At 44.2% G+C, this 14,728-nt stretch overlaps 1 long non-coding RNA gene across 1 annotated transcript; it reads right to left on the reverse strand.

The window, feature by feature from the left end:
• Positions 1-235: 235 nt before the first annotated feature.
• LOC140593891 (uncharacterized) lies at positions 236-14,365 on the reverse strand. Its single transcript, XR_011994282.1, has 3 exons — positions 14,295-14,365; positions 8,240-8,285; positions 236-328 (listed from the first exon to the last, which is right to left on the reverse strand). It is a non-coding gene; the product is annotated as an uncharacterized lncRNA (long non-coding RNA).
• Positions 14,366-14,728: the final 363 nt, after the last annotated feature.

The following is a 14,728-nucleotide window of genomic DNA, read 5'->3' on the forward strand; positions in this document are numbered from 1 at the left end:
GCTGTTACTAGGAATGCTCAGGCCCCCAATATCAGTACCTAGATTATTGCCCAGCATCCTGTTTTTGTGCCCTGTGCTACCCACTCCCAGCCATTCTTCACTTTGTCACTAGACACAGATATGACTTTGTCACCACTCTGTTTAAAAGCACTGGTTGCTGTCCATTGCTGAATAACATCCAATCCTGCCCACAGTAGCTACACGCACACAGGCACACTCAACACCCATACCTTGAACTGAGTGCGAGGCTTATCATCCTTATTGTCCTTCTCCCACTTGTTGTTCATATCCCCAGAGTAGGCTACAAAACAACAGCATCAGCATCCACCTGAAAGAATGTGAGAAACACAGAACCTCAGGCCCCACCTCAAATCTTATTTGGAATCCATATTTTAGTGAGACCCCTATTCAGATTCTAAGCACATCAAAGTTTGAAAAACATCACTCTAAAGCTATGTTCTCCAGAGTGGTAACCTTCTGAGTACGAAAATACCTTTCAGAAATTTTCTTTATTTTCATGTGTAATCTCCTCCATCTTCATTTGGACTTTAGCACATGTTTCATGAATCACTGACCATTTCAGCAAATTGTCCCTACATTTCACATCTCTGTGCTTTTGCTTTCCTCTGCCTGAATAGTTTTCCCTCTCTCCACTGACTGAAGCTAGCTTCTGTACTCTCCAGTATCACCTCTAAGAAACCTTCCCCATCTCCTCAAATATGCTGTTGCTCCCACCCCACACTATTAGAGATATTTTTATTGAATGATTTGGGCTTACATGTTCATCTCTCCCATTAGTTCGTGAGCTGTGCAAGGATGAAAACCATGCCATCTCTATCTCTGGGTCCCTAGTGTACAGCAGTCATACATCTTAGCTAAGTAAATGAATCTCTAACTTGAAAAACTTCTGCTACATTTTAAGTACTATTTTTCATGTCTCTGTTTAAAACAAAAGAGAGTTGTCTTCTAATTTCTTCCCTCAGATCCCATGTTCTGGCTAATTTCGAGATGGCAGCACAACAACTTGACAGAGAGCTGAAAGTAGAAAGGGCTTCACCTTCACTCACCTATGACCAATCCAGAGCATTTCAGATCTGCACCCCATGTTCTTTCAGCACTGTGTTTATTTTCTGTGGGTATATACTCCAAGGAAGAAAGACACATGCCTGGAATCACATGTTTAGCGTCTTTCCCTTTGTACTTTGATCTTAACAAACAAGACCCTGCCAACACTGTAACCCATGTGAGCAAAGCCCTCCTTTCAAAGAAAATCATCTTGTTTCTCTGTCTGCTCCATGATAACATTAGCTGAATCTGACCCTAACTAGTAAGCTACTAAAAGGAATTAAGCTCATTAATGATGTAGTCTGATATCTTAAAACAAAATGGCAGCTAAAACTTTTCAGATAGGCATATTTCTCTAAATCACTTACAATGAAATTTGGTATCTTCAAAGAGGTCAAAGAGGCATATCGTTGGACTAAATAATTTCTTCATATGCAAACATATACCCTATCTGCCACACAGGGTGGCTGTGAAGGTCTAATGAGATACTAAATGCAAAATATTAGATGCTTTGCAATTCTGTATAAATGTATGTGTGGCATTTTCATTAACAGCACTAAGTTTTTTCAAATGACTTTTCAGATTTCACTTCTTCAGGCAAGTCATTGCAAATCCTCTACACTTTCTTAAATGTCTCTGTCTTCTTGTTGTTCTTTTCACCTTCTTCTTGAATTTGAGGGATTACTAAAACAGTAATTATTAAAATAGTAATTAGATAATGTACACAGGACAACTGCTAACAGAATACACCTATGTACTTCACTTATTCGATCTAATGGGGTTTTAAATAAATTTTCTACTTTTTCCTCCCTGAAATTCCATGCACCTGGCACTGTAAAGAATTAAACTTAAAGCCAAAAAATTGACCTGATTTCCTGTGGTCCCTAATACTCTTTGCCTGCTCTAGCATATGATCTGCTTCTAATAAATGGGTGTACGCTTGTTTGTATGGCAAGGGTATGCAGGTAGAAGCTAGAAAAAGGGCAGCAAATAATAGGAAAGATGGAGACAGGGACTATTGGTTCTCACTGAGGCTTCACCAGTATCTATTCCATGGTTATCTTCTCAGAATTACTCAATACAGTGAAATGTATGTAGGATCCATTCAGGATTGAATTCAGCAAACTTTATTCCCTACCAGCACCATGCTGCACCAGCTCCTATTAATTAAAATAGTTAATTAAATATATAAATACTTTATGCTTGTATATTGAGATAACTAAAAAATAACAAAATAACATAGAAAAATGATGCATTCTAGATGCAACATGGGTGAATGAGTAGGATAGCAGAGAGGGATTCATTTCAACTTTGAAAATCAAGAAAATTAGAGTGGGTGCCCCTCTGAGCAGGGCCTGAAGATGCTGAGAATCAGGTAGGCAGAGAGGGGCCAGGATTCCCACAAGAAGGAATAATAGGGTGAGGGCAGACTATGGGTGCGCCAAGGAGCCATCATCTGCACAGAGGAGTGTGTTACAGCACACTGTGCAGGGCTCCGTTCATTCTACACCACAAACAGGCTTTGCTAGGCATGGAAAGGAAGTAACTTCGTGTTTATTTCTGCATCTCTCTTTATATTTGGTTGGGCAAACTAATATATAATTGACATACAGTAAAATTTTCCTTAATGTACTTATTTTAACATCTAGCATAAGGTCTATGCCTAGCAGAAAGCCTCATACGAGGCAGATCTTCAACACGTAGTAGAAAGGGAACCAATGGTCCACCATTGATGAGGTATTATTTGATTTTATAAACTGTCTTCTTTTTCCATAGGACTTTTTTCATAAGCCACTGAGTTCACATGCTAGATAATACCGCTGTCCATCTTGATAGCTGGCTGACTTCAAAAGTTCTCTGACTTCACCAACTTTCCACTTATGCATTAATAAATTACTGCCTAAATGTCAGCTTTCTCTCCAGGGTCTCAAGGTATCTGGTTTGAAAAGAGCCATGGGTAATCTAAACAAACTATGTGATAGGACATTGGATACTATTTCTCACTTTCTGATGAAGAGACATTTTCTAATTGAAATGTTATAAAAGGAAGAGACTGGGCATATTGGAGCATATTATAATGACCAAGGAGCAAACACAGCAGTCACTTCACTGCCCAAACCCCATTTTCACATTAATTCTCTCTACTTATGCACACATAGGCCAAGCAGGTATTATTTGCCTAATTTGATCGATAAGGAAAAGAACTTGAGAGCTGAGTGATTGTTCAAGGTCATGGGTACAACAGACACAGGACAGAAAACTCAAGTTTAAGGCTCTAGAGACAGCAACCTCACAAGGCACTTTTTCATGAAGGTAAAAGAGCTGAAATCACCTTTCAGACACTAGCCTTGATAAATGTACCTGTCAAGGCTCGGTATGAGGAAACAGAAAGTAGCTATTTTAAAGAGAATGGGATTTGATTTAATACAGGCAGTTCTGTGCTTACAAAATCGGTGGAAGGGCTGGGGGAGGGGGGGCGGTAAGGCTGCAGGTTGGACCTCCAGGAAAAACTTCCCATACCTCCTGGCCAACCCAACCCATAAGCGGAGCTGCCCCCTCCACCCCAGGTGGAAGGTGGAGAGTTGGCAGGCTGCCACAGGAACAGCTGAGGTCTAGAACAGATCTGTGGGATCTGGAAACTATCAACTTTCTACTCACAGGAGGCTAGGGACTATACAATAGAATTTTGCTACAGAAGAGCATACACCTTTAAGACCTTGCTGGCCAGAAACCAGCCAAAGCTGCAGAAATCTGACCTGTAGTCAGATTGCCCCTTTTCAAATCTTGCACGACTGCATCTAATTGGGAAACTCAGCTTTGCATCCATAACCCTCACTCCAAGAGATTCTGGGAGATACACAGTTGGAATAGATGCCAGGGCCCAAACTACCAACCCCGTGACAGGTAAATTCTGACACACAGACAAGCTCTTCCAAGACAGACGGGAACCAGGACTCGCGGGCTGTGCTTTAGAAGCAGACGTCACGGGCCATCCACATCCAGGTACAATGGATGGTTGCACAAACTTGCACTCTTCAGGGTGTGTACTACTCACAGACATTGGAAGCCAAATGGCCACTCGGGAGTGGTTTGTGCCAGCCTTCTCCAGGGTTGTCCACATGAGATCAGGGTTTGGTTACAGCTTGCTTTGACCAGAGAGAAAATCATGTGTCTGCCTAGATTAGAAAGTTACTCAGAAATGGAGGGTCACCCAGGGTACTAAGGCCACAGCTGAGGGTGGAAGGTCAAATAAAGGTCCAGATGGACTTGATGGGCTGTGCACCATCACATGTGATATTTTCATCACACTTTCTTTTTTTTTTTTTTTAAAGATTTTATTTATTTATTCTTGAGAGATAGAAGGAGAGACAGAGCCAGAGACACAGGCAGAGACAGAGCCAGAGACACAGGCAGAGGGAGAAGCAGGCTCCATGCGCTGGGAGCCCGACGTGGGATTCGATCCCGGGTCTCCAGGATCGTGCCCTGGGCCAAAGGCAGGCGCCAAACCGCTGCGCCACCCAGGGATCCCCTCATCACACTTTCTTAATTGGACTTTAGCATAAACACACCAGACAATAGAACTATAAGCTATCATTTAAGATAATCAAAATCAATTATGGTATACCAAAAAGGTTTTGAACTGATTTTGCATTCTGTAAAATTAAAAATAAAAATATATTCTTTTTCTCTACCCATGAGTTAAATACACACACACACTGTCAGGCTCCTTTTTATTTTATTATATTCATTATTCCTCATTTATTTGTCTTTCTGTGCAGCTAAACCCAGAATATTATATTGGGTTCTTACACTTTTTGACTTCAGCAAAGACTTTAAGAAACTAGAATATATCCAGAAGACAGCAATTAAAGCAGGGGACAGGTCTAGACCTAATGGCATGAGACCATTAGCATTGGAAGAGAGAAGCTCACATATCCCGGGTTCCAGCATTATGGAGGAGGAGCACAATTTATTCTGTGTGGTTCCGGAGGGAGGAATTTGGATAAATGGTTCAAGGTTACAGAAAGGGAGATTTAGATTCAATGTAATCATGAGATCTGGCAACAAATGAAACAAGCTACCTATGTAGATGTCTCCTAGGGTATGACCTTCCACTTCCAATCACACCTACTATTTGTTCACCTGTTCTGTTGTGCAGACTCATCAGATTATTGCCATTTTTCCCCAACTGGCCTTAAAACAACTCCTGGCCACAGACTGAACACTTCCATCTCTGTATCCTCGGCTCATCCCATCCAGCCTGTGGCCCATAGGAGGCACTTGGGACAATCTTGATGAAAGAATGAAGAGAAGAACAAGGCCAATGGACCCAAATGGCAGCATCAGAGAAGGACCAGTCCTCCTGCCCACCTCCATCCCCGAGATAGCTGACTCAAAGTGTCAGAGTTGGTGATGCTGAGGGCAACTGCTACGTAAGCCATAGTTCTGCAGAAATTAAGTCCAGCATGTAAACAGGAACAAAAGAGAAACTCACAGGGAAGCTCAAAGCCTGGTATGAGCACAGGTTCCAGGTGGAAGCTGGTGGAGGGGGAGAGCAATTAGACAGGTCTGGGTACAGGTACTCTCCTGCTTTTCTTAGCACCCATCAACAGCTGTCAAAAAAGGCTATTTATTTTGGACAGAGGACGGTGGCAGACTAGCTCCTGCATATAGGCCTTTTGTTTTCAGATCTTCAAACATTTTCTGCGCATGATCTCACTCAACCTACCTCTTCCCTGGGAAGAAGCAGGCTGGTGGACACTACCGAAGGCATACCAACCAGCCTATCTGGACAGGAGGGTAACAAATTGCTCCTCTCTGGCAAGCAGCCCCCTGAACAGCCAAGAAAGGACTCTTTAAACCCAAGTGATATCATGGGATGACTTGAAACCATATTGGTTCCTACTCCTTGATACTTGTGACTCACTGGTTAATATTGAAATATATATCACTAATCACAAGTTAGCGACCTGTGACTCAGTGTTGGACAATCAGCGAGGCCAAAGGAGTCTGAGTGACAATAGCATGTGTGTGTGTGTCTGTCTGATCCATCATAAGGTGTTGACATAAGTCCAGACTTCTAACACTCACCATACCCCCAGCCCCCCTTCTCACTAGCTCCCAGAAGGCCCAGGACTGTCATTCCAGTTTGACTGCTACTAAAGTACATCAGCTGCTAGTCAGCACTTGCCTGTCACCTTATTTATAACACCCCTGGAATGAAGCTGCCCATCCCTGCCCTGGCTTCCGAGCCCTGTCACTCCAGCTCACAGTGTGTGACTCTCTATTTAGTGTCTTCCAGGCTTAGCTTGTAAGGTCACTAGGCACAGCTGTTCCACCTCCCATTCCTACCTGCTTACTACCCCAGGGTCCAGCTTGCAACCTTCCATTCTTCCAGAAGCAAATCTAGCAGCCTGAAGCTGTAGGTTCATGGGTGCAGATGCTAAGTGTTCCTCTGTTGATTCACAGGAAGAGTATTCATACCTTTGGCTTCCTGTTTTGGTTGAACTGAGTAAAAGAAAGTGGTTTTTTAAATATAATTGGCCCCTAATAGTAACTTGTAAAGAAGGGTATAGAAATAGCACATTGATTAAGGACCTGTTACTAACATCACCAAAGATGGCAGCCCATCTTCAAGTAGAGGTGCAAGTGACCACCCATGACATGTGACTAATGCTGGAGCAGTCATGCTTCTTGGAACACAAGATGTGACTGTTTTTAGGAGAGGAAGTGAAGAAGGATGTCTTCAACCGAAACCCCAACAGATAAAATGTGCACAGAGTGAGTCAGTGTGATGGCAAATGGACCGTAAGGGACTAAACGGCTCCCACTGCTGTTCCAGCAGAGGGGTGCTTTCTCCCAACACCCACCTACCAACCTGACTGAAATGATACAAAGACTGGGAGAGGGGACTGGTGGCAGAGAGGCAATGAGTTAGCATCCAAAGTGGTCAGAGAATGGAAATGCAAACTAATCCCCAGTCATCTCAGGCTGAAAGAACTACCATCTACACAGCATCAGTTGCTTTAGAGGGCAAGGAAATAGATACCAGGGTAGTCTGAACCCCACGTTGTGAGTACACTGGGGTAAATCGACTGGGGGCATAGCTGGAGGTAACAAGACCCTGCCCAGCCACCAGCAAGGCTAAGGGAACCAACATCCCAGCAACCTGCATCCATTTAGGCCCTGGCTATGAGATGTGAGGTGGCATCAGGACAAGTGTGCCTTGTCTATCCAGTCTATCCATGCTTACAGCATTTTTCCTCACAGAACTCTGGTGCACTCAGAAATGTCATGAATAATCAACTTAGTGAGCCTCCCCCCCCCCCCCCCCCGCAGTAGGTGTTCAGCAAATAACAGGCCTCTTCTCTCTAAACTTTAAAATAGAGTTCTTCAGAACATGGACTTTGGCCACAACCATCTGGCTCTGCTAGTTATTAACTGGGCAGCCTTGTGCAAACTACGTTAACAGCCTAGACCTCATCTTTACCTGCCTTGTACAGTTGTTGGGATGAATTTACTTAGCTTATGTAAGACAAAATCCGGCCTCTACTAAGTGCTCAATAAGTGGCAATGAAAATTTTTATTCCATGATTCTTCCAACTGGGTTCATGCTACATTAGGGCACCATCGGTCTTCATATATTGTACTAGGTCTATGGATGTCTACTTGCCCATACACACTGGCCTAAGAATTTCATGGGGCAAGAGCTTTTGCTGACTCATTTCTGTATTCCCAGCATGTAGCATGGGAATTGGCACCTAGCAGGAAAATGAAGAAATGAATATCACTTAGCACGTTTGGCACCCAGAGTGCCATGCGCATGGCCAATGCACAGCAGTAACGAACAGCATGCCTCTCACCGCTGTCTGTCATCAACACTTTTTGTTCTCAGCCACTTTTTGTCTCAAGCTCATGACCCTGTGGAGAGCTACCTTCAACTGCAAAGCTTGGGACCCCGCCATAGAAATTCTGAATCAGAGCTCTGTGGGTGGCACCCTGGAACCTGCCATTTCACCTGGGCTCCAGGGGACTCTTAGGCCCATGGACAATTGGGGAAATAGCCACTTGCTTGGACTGTGTGCAGCAAACGGAGCTAAGTGGGCCATAGGCAACCTCTGAAACCAACTAAGTTTCCTTTCCAACTTCTACAAGAAGAAAGCTGTGCTCTCACCTCTGCAAGACGAAAGGTGACACCAGCTGATCTCAATAGTTGACACCTGCACGGAGAGATAATCATGTGGTGAGCAATGTCTTCTAACACAAGAGAATGCAGCACTTCCTTTCTCAAATTCTGTGGGTTCTATCATACCCCAGGCTCCTCCAGGATCCAGCCCAAGGTCTTAGACATCTTTCCAGTCACTCAGAGAGAAGGAGGAATTTGGCATTTTTCTAGGCCCCCGCTATGTGGCAGTCCATGCTGGGGAACACCCCCATGAAGGATGACTGAACATCAGTTAAATCTAGCCAGACTTAAACTTCATATTCCCTCAGGGTAGAATTTTCTTTTTTTCTGAAAAACACAGGAGTTAAATTAAAAACCAACCAGTTAGTAGCTGCATTACAGGTTATGTTTCCATTCAAGCAAGGGGGGATTTATATGTCAGCTAGGGCTGTGTTCATGTAAAATGCATCATTAGCGCAACCAGAGCCAAGTGTTCCACACAGATGAATCACCACAGCAACAGTGAGCAGATAGGCTCGGAGATGGACGATGAAAATTGCCAAGGCGCTCATTAAGTTCTTAGCTGATTTGTATCTAAAATGTCCCGGCCTATAGCACTGTACCCGGGAGAGCCACTGACTGCAGAACGCGTGGCAAGGGACTGACAGCACATCCTTTTGAGTGCGGGGGACCTCTGGGGGAAAAGTGCTCACTCAGCTGAGATAGATGTCCCACAAAACATCCAGATGACAGGCACCTCAGATCTAGGAGAGGTCACAGGGACTGTGGATAAACACCTACATAAACTTGTCATCTGAACTCTTACTCAGGGCATAGGTAGCCCTCTGCTCTACACTCCAGGTAGCTCGAGCAAGAGCAGAAGCCAGAGTTTGAGGCAACCATGACCAGAGCTGCCTTTCTAGGGGCAGTCATGGTCTCAAGCACCTGCAGTGGAGGCTTGCTGCAGCCAAAAGGCTGGGCTCCACCGCTTGCCCCAGTGCAAGCCCAGCAGAAGGTGGCATGAAACATGTGGTTATTTGGAAGGATCCAGCTGAACTCAAAGTACCAGCTTGATACAAGGACAGAAAGGCCACACCAAGCTCCCTGAGCTCCCTGTGCCACTCCCTCCACCCTCCACCCCTGGATGCACACACTATGCTCCAATCACACTGGACTTCTGACAATTCCAGGACATAGAGAGTGGCCTCCTCCAACAGACTCTGCATTTGCTCTTCACGCCACCTGGAACTCTCTTCCCTGGTCTTTACACAGCTGTCTCCTTTTGTTTTAATTAAAGATTTTATTTATTTATTCGTGAGAGACACACAGAGAGAGAGGCAGAGACACAGGCAGAGGAAGAAGCAGGCTCCTCACAGGGAGCCTAATGTGAGACTGGATCCCCAGACCCCAGGATCACACCCTGAGCCAAAGGCAGACACTCAGCCAGCCACTGAGCCACTCAGTCCCTACACAACTGTCTCCTTATCCTCTATTTCTGCCATGCCTCAAAGGCCCTCCATCAGCTCCTTTTTAAAATTCTTTTCTATTCTGGGATATCTTAGGCATATAACCTTTGTCACATGCAACAACTTGCAATGGTTTGGTGACTCCCACAAGATAACTTTCCAGCTGACTGCATTAATAGTCCAGCCTAGGTTCCATGTTGGGGAAAAAGGGGTCAGGAGCATGGAGAGTGCTCCTTGTCAGTCATTCAGACACCAAGATTCAAGGAGGTGCTGTGGTCATCCCCATGTGGTTTTCAAGGTCTCTCTGAAGGTCATCATCTCCCTCAGCCAGAGCAAAGAGTCTGGAGGGGTGTGCATGAGAATTTTTAATAGGTAGCACATACCACTTCCACTCATAGTCCAATGGCTGGCACTTAATCATGTGCCTGGACCTACTGGTAGAGGAGAATGAGAATCTGGTCCAACTGCCTATGGGAAAGGAAGGAAAATGGTTTGGGGAAGAGCTGCCCAGCCTCTGTCATCCTTGCCATCCCTTCTGCCCTCATGTTTAATAGAAAAAGTCTCCTTCTTCCTGTCCAGGGCCAAACCTTCTACCTCTGCTTTTTTTTTTTTTTTTCATGAGAGACACACACACAGAGGCAGAGGGAGAAGCAGGCTCCACCCCACGCAGGGAGTCTGACATGGTACTCGATCCCGGGGACTCCAGGATCACGCCCTGGGCTGAAGGCAGGCGCCAAACCGCTGAGCCACCCAGGGATCCCATCTACCTCTGCTTTGAATCTCACACCGTCTCACCTCTTTAATAGTTTCTTTCTTGCTAATTTTCCCTTTCCATATCTGTATTTTCAAACTTTTCCTCTCTACATGGGTTCTTTCCTCAAATTACCTCTTCACTTGCTAAAGCCACCAACAAATCCCACACTCCCACGTTCACTAAGGGAGACAAGTCCTCATCTTTCTTGAACACCCTGGGAGCTGACACCCCCCCACCCTCTATTTTAATTCCTCTTCCTCATCTTTGGTGATAATAGCCCCTGCCTGTGTGAGACCTTCCACCTGGCCCTGGTCTCCATGGGTGTTTCCCCCTAGTTTACTTTTTCTCCCTTTCTTTCTTTTACTTCTTACATTTTGCTCCCCAAACTCTGCCTTTTGCTTCCATCTTCTCTTCAGATCCTAAAAGGATCTTCTCAAAGGAGTCCTGACTAGGTAAAAGTTTGGCTATTTTGGAGAAAGTCCTTAACACCATCCCTACCTCAGAACAGCAACAGGCTTCACCTGGATGGAGTCTACAATGTTCTGTACAGCCAAAACATAACATCAAAGCATGATTCAGGAACAGGAGTGGCTAAGTGTCCAGAACAGCATAGCACTAGCATGGCCTGGTTTGATGCATGTGAAGACCCAGACATCTTAAGGAAGTAGACTTGTTATAAGTTATTCAAAAATATCTTCTTATATATTGTTTCTTCAAACCTGTTCTTTACAGGATTAGATAGTAAAGGCTTCTAGATTTCAGTATCTTACCGCCACCCAAAATGAAGATGGCGGTATTGACAATGATGGCAAAGACATAAAGGTTTTGACAATAGCCAGGATATTGTCCTCTTAATTAAGAAAATTTGGAAATGTAACGAAGACAATCTCTATGGGGTCTGCTCCTGAATATTCCTTAGGCATTTCAAACCCAACCCATCCAAATCTCATCCATCATCTCTTCCATGATTTTTAACATACTTCTCTGGTCTCAAGACATGGACCACTTTCAACACACATATTGAGAAGGGATTAATACCTGAAGTGTATAAAGAACTCCTGCAACTCAAAAATAGAAAGAAAACTAACCAAATGAAATGGGCAAAGGACTTGGGAAGACATTTCTCTTAAGAGAAAATCTACAAAAGCTGTCACTCTGGAATGGTTGTCCCAGAGCGGGCTCTGCCAACAACTAGTTCTAGAAAGGCCTTGAAGGTATAAGGCAAGGAATTTGAGCTTTGTCCAAAACCCTCTGAATGATTTTAAGCAAGAACTGATACACTCGGCTTTTAATTTTAGGAAAATCACTCTAAACATGGTGGTCAAATGTGTTTGGAAAGCCTGAACCAATCCATTGGGAATATTTCCTGCTGGGTTCCCCACAATGATTGAGTACAGGTGGCGTTCTATCTAAGAGATGGTGGGATAAGAAGTGTAGTCAGCCAAGGAACTTGTGATTTAGGGACTTGTTATTGCAAAGAGTTGCTTCCTTGGAGAACATGGTAAAGAATCTTTCCTTGACTTTGCTCCTGCACAGCTTCCTCTGCCTCCTGCCCAGCGCACTCCTGCCAGGCAGAGGATTCTCTAGTGCAAATCTGGTCACTCTACTACCTTGACTACAACCCCTCAATATTTCTTCACAGAACATTTTTCCATCAAGTTCAAATTACTTAGCATAAGTCACACAGCCCTTCCTTACAGGACTTCATCCTTTCTCCAGTCTCATCCTCCCAACCTGTCCCTACTCTATAGATTTGAAAAGTTATCCATGCTTTCTCAAAGGGATGCTTCAGCAATCTGAGCTTTGTCCAAGGTGTTCCATCTTCATAAAATGCCCTCATCTCTCTCCTTTGTTATCTACCTGCTAATTCCACTTATGCTCCAGAGCAACTCCCCAGAAAATATCAACTGCCCTTGGATGTTCCAGACAGGAACCCCCCACTCACCTTCCAGCTTACACACTTCCACCAATAGCACTTGCCACTTTCTGCATCATTGTTAGTATGTTTGTCCATCTCCCTGACCAAGTGGAGGCACCCTGGGGTCAGGGCTATGCCATTTACCTCCTGGTCTTGCTTGTCTCCGTAACCCATACACCTAGCAACTGGGCACTATAAACCCTGCTAATTCTTGTGCATCTTTCAATTCCCACTCAAAATCGCCTCTTCAGGAAGACTTCCTTGATCCCATCCCATACAGTTGTACTTTTTTGTCATAGGCTTTTCTACTTCCCTTTACCCTTCCTTACCCACTTGTCTCCTCTTCTCATAGTTCAATTATTTCACTGAATATTTGATGGTGAATCTCCCCACAGGGCAGAGATCGCGTCTATCACATCCCAGTGTTAGAACAGCATCTGGCACAGAGCTAATATTCCACAAATATTTGATGAATGGAAGGATGGATGAGTGATACCTGGCTGGGTTAGAAGAGGTTGAGGGACATTTGTTCATTCATCCAGGAGGGCATGGATGGTGGTCACGTACAGCCCCATGAAGGGTGACAAACTCTAGGAGCAGGAATCCTACCTATGAAAAATCATGCCAAGACACTCCCATCTGAAGAGGAGAGGGGGAGAGAAGGGTGGACGTGGTGACATAAAGCACTGCTCTTTGTCCATCCTCTGACTGTGTCCATGATTGAACACAAGCAGATCAAGGGAAAGAATGTGGAATGCTGAGTTTACCAGTGGAGAAGCCAGGCTGACTCGGAGGCCAAGGCCATGCATATTGTTGCCCCTGGGTCCCTAACAGGGTGTGATTACCACCATTATCCATTCATAACAGTATTTCTCTTTTAAATAATAGAATGCTACAAGCAATGTTTCATAAATGTATAAAAATCAAATCTAGAAAGTATGTACTGGGTTCTACTTCCCCCAGAACACCTCGTCCATGCAAATCTATTTGAAGCTGACATTTTTACAAAGACATGACCAGCTCACAAACCAGCCAATGGAAATAGAGTCAACTGCACCTTCTCACTCTTTTCCTCACAGCACTCTAAAATCTCTCCCTCCAGCTCCTTTTATTTGAGAATCTTTATCTTAAACCCCTTTTTATTCAGTCATTAATTTTCACAGCACTCCTGCTAAGAAGATTCTATTATTTCCATTAAACCATAGAGTAAACCGAGAAGTCAAATTAAGTGATTTGCTTGCTCAGGAAATTAGTGGTCTGACTTGGTTCAAACATAGCGGTTCTGATCTCCAAAGCCTTGCACCCACCTGCCACCCCGATATTTCCTGGCTGTGTGTCATGGGTAAGAGCCCGGGCTTCTGAGTCAGAAAAAGCCGGGCTCAAATCCTAGCTCTACAATTTCCTTTACAAGTTATTCAACTCCATTCAGTGCCTTTAAATTGGGAATAATAAGAACACTTGTTTCATAAAGTTGCTGTGAGGATTAAATATGGTAATGTACATGGAGTACTTAACACAGGAGCTGGAGCAGATGAAGACTCCTGTTGTTTTTATGATACACACCTGGAAGGGTAGGTCCCTCACTCAGCCCCCACTCATAATCTCTTCCTCATCACATCAGAAAATGAATGAGCCACACCTGTAGTTGTGCTGTATAATACAAGTGTTTGCAGATTGAGTCTGCTATGGGGCCAAGGGGATATCTGAACACATTCCTGGAGAACTACCATATCAATAATTACCCAATTATTCATTCGTGCATGCAGCCATCCATCCATCGACCCATCCGTCCACACATCTATTCATCTTTCCCTCCATCCATCCTTCTATCCACCCCCCATCTACTCATCCATCTTTTCATCCGCCCATCTATCTACCTATCCACCCATCCATTTATTCTTGTTTATACACATAGAAAGCACTTACCATGTGTGAGCCCTTTGCCATGTGCTGCAGAATATACGAAGATGATTAGGACATGGTCTCTGCTCCTGGACCTACAAATCCAGACAATTACAAGAAGTTGTAAGGCAAAATGGAATATAAGTAGTGTCATAAGAGATGTTATTACAGGTTTATGAAGACTGACTGCATAGAAGAAGTATGAATGAAGAGCCAGGACAGCTTTTTTAGTCCTGACTTTAATGTTGAGCTCACATTAGCCCAGTCTCCTTACTAGGGTTCAGTTTCCCTACGTACACAGGAAGCAGGCAGCAGTGGAATATTCCAGGGACTCTCTCAGCTCAGACATTTCAAACCTTCTGCCTCTGGGTAGGGCAAGGTAGCATTCAAACTGAGCACTGAGTAATAGCAAGTTCATGAAGATTAAAAGACATGGAATATTCATGGAATGGCAGGTG

The sequence above is a fragment of the Vulpes vulpes genome, chromosome 9, assembly GCF_048418805.1.
Source record: "Vulpes vulpes isolate BD-2025 chromosome 9, VulVul3, whole genome shotgun sequence".
Classification (NCBI taxonomy): Eukaryota; Metazoa; Chordata; class Mammalia; order Carnivora; family Canidae; genus Vulpes; species Vulpes vulpes.